Raw genomic sequence first — 18268 nt, 5'->3', positions numbered from 1 at the left:
AAGTGTTGCGGGGAGACAAGTGGAACATTACACCGAACAAGCAGCCGGGAGGAAGGTTACTGCCGACAACAAGGGAACAAGCCGCCCTCCCACCCTCTCTGCCTCTGCCAACCTTTCATCCGCAGGTGTGGGGGGCTGCCCCGGGGCGGTGTCAGGGGCGGGGGAGGATAGAGTCGCAGGTTTGGGAGATGGCCACCTGCCCAAGGATCTGGAGTTGGGGGTGGGGAGGTCTCCTGTTCCCAGGGTCTTTCCATGATTAAGGGGAGGAGGTTTCCTTTGCTATTGCTAAATGCCTCCACCCTTTAAATGATCGCAAGGTTACTTCCTCACTCTCAGGGCTTGATAACATAGGCACTTTATGAACCACCATCGAAGCCCTCAACCATCTATTCACTCACTCATTCATCCATTCATTGACTCATCCACACATCCACCGTCTATCCATCTACCCACTCACCCATCCAGCCATCCATCCATCCATGCATCCGTCCAACCATCCACCCTCCCACTCATCCAGTCATCCTTCCACATGCCCACCAACCCCTATCTACTCACCCATACACTCACCCACTTACCAGTTCATCTGCCCCCCCCATATGCACCCATCCGTCCATTCTTTCATACGCTCATCCATCTACCCATATACCCATCCACCCAGCCGTCCATCCACCGATCTGCTCATTAACTCACCTATCCACCCTTCCATCTCTCTAACAAAAGCAGATATTGGACACTTTGTGTGCCAGGTACAGTTCTAGACATCTCTCTACGCCTCAGGTTCCTCAAAAATAGGGATAAAAATAGTATCTACCTCACAGGGTTGAGCCCAGCCCAGAGGAAGTGCTATAGAAGCTTTTCTACTGTCAATATTATTAGACACTGAGTACCTAAAGGTAAATAAAACACAGTTGCTGTCCCAGAAGGAATCACAGACTTCTGGGGGGAAGAGATACAAGAAAGTTGGTGTTACAGTCCCATAGGCTATGCTATTGGGAAATATATGGGACTTGGGGAGGGGGCAGAGCTGGGGAATCCTATCTCATCTGGGACTCTGCTTGGGAGGTAATAGTTAGGGACAGGATGTACTGTTATTAGTGTCCCTGTGTGACAGGATAAGGTAACTGAGTCTTAGGAAAGTTAAAGGACTGCCCACAACCACACTGCCACACAGAGTCACCAGGACTGAATGCTGTGTCTTTTTATTTGGCAACATCCGAGCAGCCGGAGCCATGCTCTCCCTGGCCCCTTTAGCAGCAAGATGAGGCTTTCTTCCTCCCAAGTTGCATGAGCGGTACTGTGCTGTCCACGGCAGAAGGAGGTTGGCTGAGCTCCAGGAGGCCACACCCAGAGCCCTGGGCCTGTTCTGAGCCCCTCACTTAAGGTAAAGAGGAACAATGACCAGGGGACCTGCGTCAGCTCCTGGGAGACGGGGTGGGGAGAGTGTGGCCATCCATTTGGAATCAAGGCCTGAGCAAGGAGATGACATTCGATCATTTATCACTACAACGATGAGGCTCTAATTAGGAGAACGCTCCCGGCAAAGTGGTCATTTCCTTGTCAGTGAAAGTTCTAAAATATTAGAGGGAGCAGAGTGTGGCCTTTGGAGCGTTTCAGGCCTGGGTTCAAATCCAGATGTTGCCTAATACTATCTGTATGCCCCTAGGCAAGTCACTGAACTTCTCTGAGGCCAGTTTGGAAAATGGGACTAATAAACCTCCATCACAATATTTTGTGAGAATTAAGTCTTAATCACCAATACTTAGAATGTGTTTTAGTAAATCTGCCTCACAACAAACTCATGAAATGGTCTTTTAAGTTTTTTCATAAACTTCCAAATCTGGAATAATTTTAGATTTACAAGAAAGTTGCCAAGGTGATAGAGAATTCCCGTAAACTCCTCACTCAGTTTCCCCTATTGTTAGCATCTTACGTAACCACCGTACATTTGTCAAAACCAACATTGGCACGTTAGGTCCTTTAATTTTTAATGATCTCATCTTTACAGATGAGCTTAGGGAGGCACAGGGAAGCTGAGTATCCAGCTCAAGATCACACGGCATTATGATACATAAAATGAAATACACGACATGGAAAGCCTATTGAATGCCTGGCATCAATCCCGTTCCCATTCCAGAAAACCTGGATCGGGCCTGGCCTTCACCCTCTCTCTTACTCACTGGCCCTGGCAGGCCGGATCCCGGCCTCTGCATCTGTGTCCCACTTCCCTGGGGACACAGGGAGACAGCCCTTGGAGAGCCCTTTGTAAAGAGCAGAGATTCCTGGAGCAGTAACAGATGACTGCCATTCTGTCCAGACTGCCTGTCTGACCCGTGCTTATCAGCAGGCACACAGTAGGTACCCAATAAAGGGTTTGTTGACTAAGCAAATGAATGAGTGAATGAATGAGGGCCTTTCTCTTTGTGTAGGACATTGAATTCAGGCACTTCTAAGGGCTTTTCCAAATCGAAAACTCTGGAATTCTAAACTGACCAGCCCCCTCCCTGGCCAGGTCCAATGGAGAAACTGGGATCACCGATCTGTGTTCTGCGTACAGTAGGTACTGAATGGATGAGGCCAATGCTGATCTCTCTATCCACATTTTTCTTTGGTCTCAATTTCATCTTCACATATTTAAGTTTCGTTTTACCTACGTGTGTATTTTTTGCACGCTGCCTCAAATCCTTGAGGGGTCTGTGTGTGTTTGTGTGTGTGTTGCGTGGTGTGTGATACATAAAGGACCCCAGGAGTCAATCACTGATGGTAACAACGGTGGCATGTGTTGAAGGTGAGGTGAGTGGGGGGCTCCCCACCTCAAGATTCTCAGGGGCCTCCCCTTAGAGTTTCTCTTTGGAGCTAGTCCTTTGTCCATCACTCAGCCAGCAAAGGTGTTGAGCGCCCCCTGTGTGCCAGCCCCATCCTCTGGGTGCTGTGATGAAATGCCCAGCCTCTGCTCTCAGGAGCTCAGTGCCAGGTGGAGGGGTCAAGGGAAGACAAGCCAGGGACACCAGGTGTAGCAAGATGTGCCTGGGGAACTCCAGGGGAGGACCCTCCCTGCACCCGCAGCCACAACCACACACTTGGGCTCAGTTTGGAACTTCGTCCCCACCTGTCTCCTGTGAAGTCCTTCTCGTCCTTCACGGCTAAACCCAGCACCACCTCCTGACCCTCCCTCATCTCCTCCTGGTCCTCTTGGCAGGCAGCCCCAGCACTCTCTGCCCCACAGCATTGCCAGCCTAAGCCAGGCACTCCCAGGGCCCTCTGTACAGGAGTCTGGCTCCCTCTCCCCCGACTGTGAGAGCCCCTATAACTCGGCTCCCCCTCTGGCTTCTCGCCAGCACCCAGCACAGTCCCCAGCATGTGGGAAGCATGCAAACAATGTCCTGCTCCCTCTGGGACTGGTGCTCCAATACACGTCTGGGCTCAGCCAGTTACGGGGTGGGGATGAGTGACGAGGGCCCGCTCCAGGCTGCTGGGCCCAAGAGGACAGGCCAGGGCTGAGAGGGTTTGATCTGGGCATGCTCCTGCTCTCTCCTCTTCCATGGTGACCCAGAGAGGCCCTGTAGTGAGTTGAGTTACGTTCCCCACAAAAGATGTGTCCAAAACCTAACCCCCAGTACCTGTGAATGTGACCTTATTTGGAAATAGAATCCTTGCAGGTGTAATTAATTTAAGGATCTTGAGATGACATCATCCTGGATTTAGGGTGGGCCCTAAATCCAATGATTTGTGTCCTTTTAAGAGAAAGAAGAAGGAGATTTGAGACCCAGAGAAACACAGAGAGGGCCACGTGGAGACAGAGGCAGAGATGGGAGTGATGCAGCTACAAGCCAAGGGATGCCGGCAGCCATCAGGAGGTAAGGAGAGAGGCAGGGAGTAGGTTCTCCTTCAGAACCTCCAGGAGGAACTAACCCTGCCAACACCTTGCGTTCAGACTTCTGGCCTGTAGAACTGTGAGAGAATACATTTCTGTTGTTTTAAACCACCAAGCTTGAGGTAATTTCTTGTGGCAGCCCTAGGAGACGAATACAGCCCCTTTCTCAAGATCTTGGTTCACCGGCCTCCAGTGTGATTTTTTGGCAGCCTCGAGAACAGCAAGAGGGCATCCCCCATCCGTGCCCCTCAACCCAGGGACTGTGCAGGGAAACCTCACAAGCAGCGCTACCACCCATATGCTGGTGACTACCAGCATGCCCTTCTCTGGTCCTCAGTTTCCCCATCTGTTTGGGGAGTTGGACAAGTTGATTTCTAAGACACTGTCTAGCTTGGAGTATTCTATGTATCCAAAAGTCAATTTTTTTTTTTTTTAAAGAAGATGTTGGGGTAGGAGTTTTTTATTAATTAATTAATTAATTTTGGCTGTGTTGAGTCTTCGTTTCTGTGCGAGGGCTTTCTCTAGTTGCGGCGAGCGGGGGCCACTCTTCATCGCGGCGCGTGGGCCTCTCACTGTCGTGGCCTCTCTTGTTGCGGAGCACAGGCTCCAGACGCGCAGGCTCAGTGGCCACGGCTCATGGGCCCAGTTGCTCCGCAGCACGTGGGATCCTCCCAGACCAGGGCTCGAACCCGTGTCCCCTGCATTGGCAGGCAGATTCTCAACCACTGAACCACCAGGGAAGCCCCAAAAGTCAATTTTTTAAAGCCTTTTCTCTTTCCAGAACTTGGTGGTGGTGGAGGCACCAGACCCTTTCCTTATGGTGGCTCTGTGCTCCACCTCCTCTCCACAGCGCATTATGACCTGGGGTCCTATGAGGTCCTGTGGTCCATTCCAACCCCGTGGGCAACCCCATCTTGTACACCCCAGGCATGGGAATCCCAGGAGATTCTAACATGCATCCCACGATGAGGACCACCAGAGCCGGCTATCTCCATGTCACTCTGTGCGCAGGTGATCTGCCTCGCTTGCTTGGATGCTTGCTTCCCTCTGCTGCCGCATGCAGGGTCCTCTGAGGGCAAGGCCTTATAGAACATTGGAGCCAGACCTGGCACAGGGCCCAAGCCCCAAATGGCTCTCAGCACCGTATCATTGGAGGAGAGAAGAAACGCATGAGCCTGGGACCCGGGGGTCCAAGCCTGAGGGAAGGGGGTGGGAGACGAGCACGGGCTCTGCCAGGGACCCCGGCTGCTGCTGAGAACTGGCAAGAAGAGTAGTAAAGCATTTCTTGAGTGCTCATCACACGTTGGGACTTGGCTATGAGCTTTGCCAAGTTCTCTCAAGTGTTCCTTACAACAGCCCTGTGAATGAGGGTGTAATACCAATCTAACAGACAGAAAACCAAGCAGTTGCAGGGTTGCCCAAGGTCAAGGATTCTCTGGAAGCCAAGAAGCCCTGTCGTGTGCCATCCAGCTTGGTGGACGGGGCAGGGTCGGGCAGTCTTGGTGAGAGTGAGCGATTGCTCACAAGGAACTGAAACTCAGTCAGACTTGTACAAGGGAAAAGGAAGGAAGGAGGGAAGGATAAGAGAATGAGGGTGTGGGGAGATTTATGACAAGATTCAGTAGTCTCTGCCAATGAGAGCCCGACTCAGGCTCTCCGGTCCTCAAGTACCCCCTCAGCCAGCTGCAGCTGCCCCGATTCTCCACAGCCCCCCAGGTCAGAGTGGGGCCCCCTCTAGGGGACACGAGATGGGGGAAGTGGTGTCAGGCACGTGATGGGATGGGGTGACCTCTCTCGGGAACTCACTTCTCTCTTCTGTCAAGTGAGGGGGTCTAGCCCTCAGGCAGAGCAGGTCTGCGACCCATGACCTCTCTCTAAAAATGACAGTGGCACCTCCTGGCCCAGCTGTTCAAGCAGAGTCAAGTTCCCTGGGCTCTAATCCCTATGCCACCACTTTCTACCTCTGTGGCCTGAATGAGTTTCTTAACGTTTCTGTACCTCAGTTTTCCCATCTGTGGAACGGGGACGATGGCTTTATCTCCCTCTTAGACTTTATGGGGACTAGCTGGGCTCATGCATTAATAAAGAGCTGGGGACACAGTAAGCTCTCTGTTCAGGCAGTGTTTGCTGTCATCAGCATCATGGTTTTGTTGTTGTTGTAATATTATTATTAATCATTATTAATAGTATTATTAATATATTATTAATAGTAATACTATTACTACAACAACATCAGCGAAATACCAAGCATTGTTCTAAGTGCTGTGTTAACTCATTTAATCCTCACAGACGCCCAGAAAGGAGGAGACTGGGGCTCTGAGAGATTACGTGACTGTTTAGGTCAGGCCCCTAGTCGGTGGAAGAGCCCACGGTCACCCACCAGGCCGTTTGACTCCCAGACCCTACCTACTCAGAACCCAGCACAGTCTTCCAGAGACAGAGCCTCTGCCCCGGATCCAGTGGGAAGAAGGAGGAAGCATTTACTGAGCACCTACTGTGTCCTCATGATCAGATTTAATCTCTACGACTGGCATAGGTGGTTGGTCTAATTATTCCCAACGTAGAGATGGGGAAACAGAGGCTCAAAGAGCAACTTACCTAGTTCCATGTGGTGGAGCAGGACTTGCCATGCTGGTATGATTATACCTGAGAGCAGAGCCACAACCTTCCCAGACTGGAGCGCGCGCGTGCGCGCGCGTGTGTGTGTGTGTCTGAGTGTGGGCAAATGTTTGCCTCCTTCTTTCCACGGAATGTGGGGCAGGCTCTGTGCGTTGTGGGCGTGAGTGGGGTCGGGGTGGGAGAGGTATGTGCATGAGAGAGAAGGATGTGAGAGAGCCAGAAGCAGGTGTGTGTATATCTGTGTGTGCGAGGTGTGTTTGGCCAGGGATAGGGAGCCTTTGTCTCCTGGGCTCTGTACACCAGGGTGATGGCTGTAGGGGGTGGGGTCGTGGAGGGGTCACTTTGGAAGGCCTGAGAGCTGGGAGGGGGAGGAGGGGAGAGTATCCCATTAATACTGCCCTCCTGGGGGGCAGACGAGTGGCCCCAGGGACCCGTGCTGAGGACCCTCTAACTAGCTTGTTGCCATGGGGATGCTGGCTGTGAATACAGGCCTGAAAGTCCAGCTTGAGGCTTCCAACCCCTCCCCTTCCTGGCAGGTGGAGATCCCCAGCCGGGGTGTGTTTGTCTGGGAAGGGGACTGAAGGGCCATCCCATCTACCCTCTCTGTTCTATAAAGCGAAGGCCTCCATTCCTTCCACTGCCCCTCAGGAGGGCCCTCCTGGGTCAAGGGAGAAAATCTCCACCGTGGGTCTCAGCATCCAGGGGCTGGCCTCCTGCCTCCTCAGGGCTTTGCTGGCAGGTGGCCAGGGCAGGAACAGAAACACACGTGGTCACACAGGCACACGTCTGTTCCAGACAACACAGCCAAGTCCACCAGGAGACCAGACCCCTGCTGACCCTGGGGGACACTGAGGGGTCTGGGACTCATCCCCAAGTAGTGGCCGGTTTATCTGAGAACCACCAACTCTCCTAGATTGGGTCTATCTGGAGTCAGAACTCCTGAGGGTTTGTGTTAATATTTCATTATGAAAATGTTCAAACATTAAAAACTAGAGAGAGTAGTTTGAGTTCCAAGTACCCATCACTCAGTTACAACAATTATCAGCTTTGCCCGTCTTGTTTCATCTACCCCTTCTTTGTTTTTTTTTTTTGGCTGGGGTAGTTAAAAGCAAATCAGCAGATAGCAGGCCATTTCACCTTCAGTGTGTATCTCCCACTAATAACTGACCACGCTGCAATCTCACCTAACAAAATGAACAGTAATCTCAGTGATGAATATAATCTGATTCTCAGTCTAGCTTCAAATCTGCCATTAAGTATGTAGACTAGAGCTCCGAGGGTGAATGGAGGCCACAGAGCAGACTCTCTGGGCTGTAGCTTTGGAGCCACCAGAGAGTGATGGGTGAGTACCTGTGGCTTTGGGGAAGTTATTTTGCTTTATGGGGCCCAAGTTTCCTCCTATGCCAAAGGTATTTACCTCTTCCAAGGCTGTGGGGAGGATTGAGTGAGATTCACATGTACCATAACAGGCGCATCGTGGGGACTCAGGAAACGATGGCAATGATCACGATGCTTTCAGAGGAAACCGAACTTCAGAGAATGAGTTGCCCAAGGTCACACAGCTCAGAGTAGTGCAGCTGGGCTGGGAGTGCAGGTCTTCTAAGTGCGCTGGGAGGTCCATTCAACACAGCTCCTTCATCCTATGTCCTGCCTCTGATCACTGCCACCATCCTGCACTACAGTGGAAATGACACAGAGGGTGACTTCAACAGGTCCCCCCTTTTTTTTTTTTGACAACCAGTGTGTCAGTCATGGTGCTGTGGTCTGAGCAGATGATGGCAGACAGCAGCAGGCCTGGCGCCAAGAGACCTAGAACAAGATCCTCCCCTTCCCCGAGCCTCAGTTTCCCCATGGGTACCAGGAGCACACTGACCTCTACTACATGGTCTCCAAGACTCCTCCAGTTCTGCTTTGCTCCCACCAGGGTTACTAACCCTGAGAATGTGGGCAGTATTTGAGGTTGATGGGGGTTTCAAGCAGTCCAAGACCCCAGGCTACAGGACAGTGTGGAGGTGAGGGAGAACTTCCTGTACTGGGGAGCAGGGATGAGATGGCCCAGCTCAGTAGAACTGAAGCTCCCCCTTCTCCCTGGACTGTGGGCCCTCGAAACTGGGATGGTGACTCGCACATTAAAAGTACCACATAGGTGAGCAACAAGAACCCCACTGATGTAATGGATAGAAAAACTAGACAGAGGATCATCAAGGAGATAGAAGACTTAAAAAGCATTACAAACCAACGAGGCCTAACAGACACTGTCTTCTTTCTTTCTTTCTTTCTTTGGTTGCACTGGGTCTTAGTTGCAGCAGGTGGGCTCCTTAGTTGTGACATGTGAACTCTTAGTTGCGGCATGCATGTGGGATCTAGTTCCCTGGCCAAGGCTCGAACCTGGGCCCCCTGCGTTGGGAGTGCAGAGTCTTAACCCCTGTACCACCAGGGAAGTCCCCAGACACTGTTTTCTAACCTGATACAATATTCCACCCAACAACCGCAGAATTCACATTCTCAAGTGCTCATGCAACGGTCTCTAGGAGAGACCATATCTTGGGCTACAAAACAAGTCTTCATACGTTAAAAAAGACTGAACTCATACATAGCGTGTTTTCTGATGACAGTGGAATGAAATTTAAAAAACCAAGAACAGAAGGAAATTTGGGAAAATCACATATATGTGGAGATTAAACAACACACTTCTAAATAACCGGTGGGTCAAAGAAGAAATCACAAGGGAAATTAGAAAATACCTTGAGATGAATGAAAACAAAGACACTACACACCAAAATTTATGAGATTCAGCAAAAGCAATGCTCAGAGGGAAATTTAGAGCTGTAAATACCTACATCAAACTAGAAGAAAGATTTCTAATCAATAACCTCCCACCTTACTAGAAAAGGAAGACTAAACTTAACCCAAAGCCAGCAGCAAGAAGGACATAATAAAGATCAGAGTGGAGATAAATGAAATAGGGAGTTAAAAAATGAAACAATAGAGAAAATCAACAAAACCAAAAGTTGGTTCTCTGAAAAGATCAACAAAATTGACAAACTTTCAGCTAGACTGACCAAGAGAAAAAGAAAGAGAGCGAAGACTCAAATTATTAAAACCAGGAATGGAAGTGGAGCCATTACTACTGGCTTTACAGAAATGAAAAGGATTATAAAATTTCATTAATGTAAAGGCTCCAGAGAAGTTCCACAACATTTCTAGAGATGTGAAGAGAACAGCCAAAATGGTCACCAGTCCCCGCCTTCAGGGAGTGGGGGGGGGGTGGTGGTGGTGGTGGTGGTGTTTGCTTTTAATTATAAGCACTTACAGGCTGTTTTTGTAAATGTTTTCATTGTGAAATACAACACATGTACAGAAAAGTGAATAAAAAGAGAAGTACTCAGCTCAGAAATTTATCACCAGTGGAATACTCATGGAACCACCACCCAGTCAAGAATTAGAATATTGCCAGCTGCCGAGATGCCCCCTCGTACCCTCACCCAACCTCTCTTCCCCAAAGATAACAACCATCCTGACTTTTGTGGAAAGTACTACCTTGCTCTCCTTAATAGTTTTGACATCTCTAAACACTATAGTTTGGTTCGGTTTGTGCTTTGGACTTTATATAAATCAAACCATACTACAGCAGGTCCTCTTCTGGGTCTGGCTTCTTGCATTTAAACATTATGTGTGTGAGATTCACCCATGCTGTTGAATACAGTAGCTTTCCCTTTTCTTTGCTGTGTTGTATTCCATTTTATGAGTATGTCACAATTTATGTGTCCATTCAACTATTGATGGAATGGGCTTTTTTTAAAAAGCCATGTACATGAAGATAAATTGATAAAAATATTTACAATAAAATACAAATTAAAGATGGAGCTCAGAGAATGTTAGTTCAATTTTCATTTCTAAGACCTTCACCACTTTCTTTTTCTGTTCCAGTCAGCCACGAAGCCAGTCTGGGTCTCAGAGAAAATAGGCCACTTAGGTAGGAGCCCAGAGGGACCAGATCTGAGAGATGCCACACCCCGGGGTTGGGTGGTCTCTTATCAGCCCTCCTGGCCAAATTTTCAGCCTCAGATGAGGGAGGTCGCATAGGTGGAGCAAAGATAACGCCACAACTTCCACCCAAGGTCTGCAGGTTCCCCAGCACACCTACGAGTGCTCATGTGGGCAGCCGGGCACGCATGTGGGCACATCCTGGAGGGGGCAGTGCCTGCAGACACCTGACCAGCAGGCCAGGTCTGTACACGGAGAAGTTGATGCAAGAAGAGGAGGAGGTGGGGGGAGAAAAATCCCCTCATTTCTGAAGAAATGTCCCAGATTAGATTTGTAAATCAAAAACCAATATATAACATGCAAGAATTGATCTGTTTTATATTCCTCAGTTACATTTTTGTGAAGCACATTTAGAAGATTTAGAACGTATTTGCGCCTGCTGGTTGGGCCATTATATGCTTGAGTTCATACATCTATTTGTGAGGCTATAAAACAGGCATCGACTACCATGTAAATTGTGTTCTCCACAATAAATTATATGCATACTTGCAAAAATACATAACTGCCGTGGCTGGGCCAATGCGGCCTGAATACTAATGAGGGCGAAAGTTGCTTTGTCCCTCTCCTCCGGCCTAATTTAGCCTCTACATCAAAAATTATGTAGGAAAAATCACTTTATCCTCTCACTGAGAAATAAAATAGCACTCACGGGCGCCCTCATCTCATCCTACCCGCCCCCCTTCCTTTTAACCGAACACTACCATTTTCATACTAATTTTAGCTGCTCCAGGTTTCCCCGCAAGAAACCTGGCTCGACTAAAGCCAGGAGTCCCTGGGCTTTCTGCGTGCCTGTGAGGGCTGTTGGAGCTGGCACATGCGTGAGCATACACATATTCACACATGTGAATGCATGTTCCCTCCTTGTGGTTTGAATTCACTTGTGCCAGGGCAGGTTCACGACATGCAGACGGACCCACACGCAAACTTGGAGCCTTGCCCCAGACATGTGTGCGCAGACATTCCCCGAGCTTCATCCGTGTGGCACCTTTTCCCTCCCTCTCCCTGGTACAGACTCATGTGGGTAGTCTCACCTGGAAAATTCAATTCAGTTCAGTTGAATTCAATTCAATCCAGTTCAGTCCAGCAAATGTTTATTGAGCACCTACTATATGCCATGGATTGTACTTGGCAATGGGAATACCGAAATTTTTTTTTAAAAAGATGAGACCTCAGGTCACAGTTCAGGGGAGGAGGGCAGCCTTGAGAACAAAGGCGTCAAGTCAGGGTGCCGAGGGCTGTAGCAGATGTACACACACACACACACCACACACACACACGAACGGGCACCTGTACGCGGCCTCTGTCTTCTCCACATGCCTGCGTTACCCTCATGCCCTGTCTGGCTTGTCCAGCTCTTTGGACTCAGTGGCAGAGCCACTTCCAACACTAGGCTGGCTTGCATTGCCTCTGCTTCTCCTAGCGGCCTTGCCCGAGGTCCCGTCCTGGCGGGATTTCCAGAGGGCTACGGAGCGGGGGAGAAGGAGACACAAAGCCCATCTTGCTTCCAGGAGCTCAGGCCAGTCCCTCATCCCGTCACGCCTCACACCACGTTTATCCATTTTTAAAGCGTGGCCGTTGGATCGTCTCTGAGGCCATCAGGCTCCAGATGTTCACAGTTTGTTGCTGAAGAAAGCTGGGCCTCTGTCTAGGTCAGAGAGTATGAGACAACAGCAGAGATGGCCCCAAACTGGAGAAGACTCAGCCCAGCCCTGAGCTCCCAGCCTAAGAGGAGCACGAGCCTGGGGGCAAGACCAGAGGTGGCAGCCTCGCCAGAGCACGTCCTTGAGGAAAGGAGTAGCAATATATGGTGAAGGAGCGGAGTGGGACCAGGATCCAGTCGGATCCAGCTCAGATGCTTATAGGCGCCAGACATGGCTCTTGTGGAATTTCATTCTATCTTCTAGTACCGGAAGGGCTGCCATGCGCAGAGGGAAGGGACTTCTGCGTGACCCACTTGATAGAACTAGCACAGTGGGAAGGTGGGCGGAAGCTCCAAGGAGACAGACAGACTTTGGTTCAATGTAATGATCGGTGTGATTTCTCCGTGTGTGTGTGTGTGTGTGTGTGTGTGTGTGTGTGAATTCTGCTGTTGCATTTTCAGTTTCCTTGTAGTCCTTTATCTCATCTACTCCCTTACCTCTCCTCCTGTTTCTTTTTCATACCATACTGTTTTCTCTTCATCTCAGCCTGTTCTTTGGGTAGAAGATATTCTCTTTTTAAAAAGTAAATTGTATTTTTATTAACAAAAGGTATTACATACACATGATGAAAAGTTCAAACTGGTCAAAAGTTTCCCAGTGAAAAGGAGGTCGCTCTCCCTTCCCAGACTCCCCAGTTTCATAGTCATCAAGTTTCCCTCTCCAGAAACAATCGCCATCACCAATTTTTATGTTTTCTTTCAGAAATTGTGCATCAAACATCTGTATATCTATTGATCGATCAATCGATCTTTCTATCTATTTATCTTTCCAGCCTCTAGATCCTTTATTTTAACACAGAACAGAGCACATACGACCTAACACTTGCCCCCTCCCTCTGGCCCCCAACCTAACTATGTACCTTGGAAACTGTTTCTAAGATAAAGTTTTCCATAGGGGAGTGTCCAACAGTGGAATGAGTTAATGAGTTCCCAACACCGGAGATATGAAAGCACAGGCTAGATGACCACGTGGAGAAAGGAAATGGGATAGCTGAACCCTTGATTGAGGGAGGGAGGTTAGGCTCCTGCCTTTTAAGGCTCCATCCATCACCCAGCTTCTTTCTTTCTTTCTTCCTTTTTTAACATTTTTTAAAATTTGGAGCTGAGTTCTAACCACTGGACTGCCAGGGAATTCCCATCACCCAGTTTCTTAAATACAAAGAGCATGGCTCTTTATCTCACTCTACCCTTTCTCCCCATCCCTGCCAGTCACCCCCCACCAAAGTCAGCCAGGGTCACCAGTGCTGAAAGCTGCCCAACCATGGCTTCCAGACCTACTGTAATTGACAAGAACCCCCCCAGAGACAGCCGCCTCTCTCTCTCCACCAGCCACATGCCACTAAACTTCAGATTAAGAGGCCCAGCTGAGATTTCTCTTATTCCACCCATACCCCTGGGGCCAATCCTCTCTCATTTCAGGAAGGGAATGGAACAAGAAGTTTGGATTTGGGAAGGGGGGTAGAGGGGGCTCACCACCAAAGCTGGTGCCTCTATGCTCTGGAGAGATGTGCGTGTCCTACCATGCAGCTTAAGACTTCTCCAAAACACCGTCCCCCCAAATCCAATAAAATTGCAAATTTCACTGTATTTCACAATATCCTAAATAAACATGAACAGCATGCGTTTCTCTTCCTTGCATCAAATATTAATCTGCCCACGGCCAGCGCCCGCCCCCCTGCGTGTGTGCACATGCTGGGTAAACACCAGGGGGATTGTGATGCCAGACCTTCCCTTCTCTTCCCCAAGTCGAGAGCATGACAAATTTTTCTCCTAATTACACCTGCCATTGTTTGCCTTCTAATACTGTAAATCCTCCATCACATAGTTCTTCAGATTCGGGATTAGTTTCTTTTCCTGTCGTACAAATGATTGGAGGGGGCGGGGATGGGGGAGTGGGTGGGGGTAGGTGTGGGCTGCGTGGCATTGCTTTTCACGATTTCTCTGTGGGGTTCCCTGAGTTGGGCACGAGCAGGGTTCCTAGGCCCCTGACCCTCCTGCAGGGTGGGAAGGAGGTTTCTAGGGGGAGGCGAGAGGAAAGAATGGAGAAAAGACACCTGCTCAGGTGTGCAGAACCTGCTCACCTCAGCTTTATTAGATCCCTAGCTGCCCCCAAATCCTGGGCATAAAAAAAAAAAAATCCCAAGACGAAGGGAAAGGATGATGAAAAGTGTCCGGTACAATGTCCAGCACACAGTAGGTGAACAATGAACAATAATTCCCTTCCCCTGTGCTCTGTCTCCTGGCTGAAGCCAACATCATCTCTCTCCTGGACAATGAGACCTGCCTCCTCACTGGTTTCCCATCTTGCCTCACCCCTCTCCAATGAACCCATTGTCTCCCAGCTCCCAGAGTGTTGTTTCTAAAGCCCAGAGCTCGGACTTCCCTGGCGGTCCAGTGGTTAAGACTCCGAGCTTCCACTGCAGGGGGCGCAGCTTTGATCCCTGGTCGGAGACCTAAGATCCCACATGCCACATGCCGTGGCTGGAAAAAAAAAAAAAAAAGGCCCAGAGCTCTCCAGTCATGGCAGCTCTGCCTTAAAGCCCCGAGTGACCTACCATGTTTGAATCATGTCCAGTTCCAGCACATAAGACCATCTGCTGCCAGGCCCACCTTGATGCTCTGGCCACGTTTCCAGCCCTCCCCATGCCCCTGTCCATCCACTCCACACTGTGGCCCCCCTGCTTACCATCTCACCCTTCCCCAAATGCACCGTGCAAGTTGCCACTTCCATGTGTTCCTTTGCCTGTTGAGATTTCGGTTTTCTTTCAGGTGTTCACCCTGATGACAGCATCTCCTTGAGTCTTTCCAGATGCCCCCATCATTCTGAATCGTGGTCTCCTTTGTGTTCCCGTGGGGCTTTGCATCTACCATGTTTTGGCTCAGAACTTTGCCTGGTCTGTCAGTGGTGTAAGAGGGTCTCTGGGGGCCTTCGAGGTAGGGAGCCTCTCTTGTCAGCTCAGTGTCTCTCTAGCTTTCAAGTCTTGATGCTGCAGAGGGTGATATTCGGTGTGTGGTTGCGAGCAAGGGGCTTCCTGCTGCCCTTAATCTCATGACCAAGTCAACTGCCCACCTGCTCCATCTGTGGGTTAAGAATGTGCCCCCCAGGGCTGGCCGCCCAGCCTGGCAGGTAGCATGGAGTCCCGACCAGCACAAGAGAATCAATCCCTCAAGGCCACAGTGGCAGATGGGAGGGGGGCCTATGACCCTCCTGTCCCCCCCACTCCTGTGACCAGCTCACCCCCTGCCCCAATTTCCTTCCCTGAGCCTGGGCTGATGGAGTCACCTGCCAGTCATCTGTGTGGATGGAGCACCCAAGCTGTGCAAACAGCACCCAAACCATTCCCGGGGGGCTTTGGCACATACAATATCATTGGCTACTTTTATTTCGTGAGGAGGTGCAGGTAACAGCTTTGCCTTTCTTATTCTGCTTGGTTCCTAGAGGCCCGTCTGCCTCTAGGGATGCCCCATCCCATTGGCAAAGGAGGGAGACCCCACCCTCGGGGGCTGGAGGCCTAGAGCTGGGCTGAGGAGGGAGGGCTTGGGCATGCCCAGAGCTACCCTGGTAAAGCCCCCTTTTACTAGGGGCGGGGGTAAAAGCAGCCTCCAGCCTGCCAAAGCCCCCCACCCCAGCTGTTCCTGAAGACTTCTCTCAGAGTCAGCTTGTTCATGAAGCTTGAATAATAACTGGCCCTGGCCCTGGCCCCTCCCCACACATTTCACCTTCAAAGGGCTGGGAGAAATTTCCCTAATTAATTAACTCCTCTGCAGCCTGCCCTCCATGTCGTTGAATGATTAATTGTCACTGTGCCTTTAAATCCAGAGGCGGAGGGAAGGTGCGTTGAGTTGGCAGTGTTGGATGCCAGAAGCAGGCACGATGGGGTGAGGGCAGCCTGAGGGCCTTTCCTGGGGTTGGAAGACCCCCGCCTCCACCCCAATCCCTGTCCTTGCCCAGGGCCTAAGAGGCCCCAGAGCCAGACCACAAATGCATCCGTCAATAATCAATCGATGAGTCTAAATATGACACTGAGGGAACTGGGGCATTCTGGGAGAGGCAGGGTGGCTGGTGCCTATCCTAAAGGCTGCAAAACAGGGCATGGACTTTGGAGTCAGGAAGACCCGAGTTCTAATCATGACTCTGCCTCTTTCCGGCCATGTGATCATGGGCAGGTCACTTTGCCTTCCTGAGCCTCAGTGTTCTCACCTATAAAATGGGGGCTAGTAATAGGACCAACCTCCCGGGATTGCTGGGAGGATGAAATGAGATGAATGTGTGTGAAGCTGTTAGCGTGGTACAGGGTGCATAGCGCGGTACAGGGTGCATAGCGCGTGCTCAATAATGGCGGCAGCGATTACCCTGCAACTGATGCCTTCTGAAGGGGCTGTATGGCCACACTCCTCGTACCCATGCCCATCTAGGACCTTCGCTCCCCCAACTCTGTTCTCCTTAGCAGCTCCTCCCCGGCCCCCTCCTCTGCGGGGGGTGGGGGTCACTCGCCAGATCCCAGCTGCAGCCCTCACCTGCTGAAGCCTGTGGTTTTCAGGTGTGTTCACTTCATTCACTCTCCCACCCTGCCCTGCCCCCAGAAACGCAGAGGTGCACAGGTGCCCTGTGCTCACAGGGCGGGTCCTGCAGTGGGAGCGGGGAGCCTGGGGGGCAATTGTCCAGTCTCTGAGCAGGTGCAGAGGGACCTAGACGTCTTCTAGTGCAGCTCCTGCACATACCAATGAGAAAGTAAGTGCTGGGGGGACGGGGGCAGGACCTTGCCTAAGGTCACATGGGTTCTTGGTACTAGAATCCAGAACTCTGGGCCAGGGTTTTTCAGAACAGGATTCCCAGTAGGAAGAGTGTCGGCTTGGGGGAAAGGGAGAAGCGGGATTGTTGCCTATCGTGGGGAGCAGGGCGGGGGGACCTGGCGGAAACAGCATTTGGCAGAACAAGGGGGGGGGGCAACTGCATCCGGGAGGTCAGGATGCCGACATTTTTGAGACAGCACAGGGTAAAGTAGACGGGTTTCGGAGCAGAGACACTACACTCCCCTGACACCTTTTGCTTCACCCCTCTGACCATCAATCTCCCAAGTGTGAAGTGCTCAGTTCACAGAAAGGCTAAGACAAATGCCAGTTTTCTTCTGTTTCCCTTCTCCTTGCCCCTTCCCTGGGAGCGTCACCCTTGTTGCAGTTCCTGGTCGATTCATTCTTTTGACAGAAGACTCACGAGGTGCAGGTACGGTTCTAAGCACTGGGGACAAGCAATGAACAGAGAGACAGAAATGACTGCCCTCCAGGAGGTTACATTCTAGTGGAGGGAGACAGATGGTAAACAGCTTCAGGTGGTGAGTGAAAGAGAAAAGGGGGCATGGAGGCGGTTGTGGGGTCAGTTTTAAATAAGGTAGTCAAGGAGGGCTTCACTGAGAAGGTGACGGCTAAGCAGAGACCTGATCTCAGTGAGCCATGCAGAATTCTGGGGGAAGAGACTTCTGGGCAGAGGGAACAGCTAGTGTAAAAGCCCTGAGGCAGGACGGGGCCTGGCACACTGGAGGAAAGGCAAGTAGGAGAGTGAAGCGAGTGGCGTGGAAGGGCGTTCCGAGAGGGGAGGGCACAGGAGACAGATAGGGTGGTCCTGGGGGGTCACCAGAGGACTCTGGCTCTGCGGGAAGCAGGGAGCCACAGCACAGTAGGGTTTGAGCAGGGAAGGGACATGATCCGACTTAGGCGTAATGGGTTGACGGTAGACTGTAGGGGAAGGAGAGCGGGAGCCAGAGGCCCACGTGGAGGGTGATGAGACCAGAGCGGGTGGGACCCGTTGAACACGAACCGGTGGTTTTCTTCTGATTAGAACGTGTTCTGGTCGCTGTCCCCAACTGGAGCTTCCCCCCCTCCAATCGCCTTCTCTTTTCTGCCCGCTGAGGTCCATGGCATGTTTTCTGGAGTGTGAGCCTCGCAGGGGACCTGCCACGGGAGGCACGTACACACACACACACACACACACACACACACACACACACACACACACACACACACACACACACGCC

This window comes from Lipotes vexillifer, unplaced genomic scaffold, assembly GCF_000442215.2.
Source record: "Lipotes vexillifer unplaced genomic scaffold, Lipotes_vexillifer_v1.1 scaffold788, whole genome shotgun sequence".
Classification (NCBI taxonomy): domain Eukaryota; kingdom Metazoa; phylum Chordata; class Mammalia; order Artiodactyla; family Lipotidae; genus Lipotes; species Lipotes vexillifer.
The sequence above is the reverse complement of the archived record's forward strand: the minus strand, read 5'-3'. Positions refer to the sequence as shown.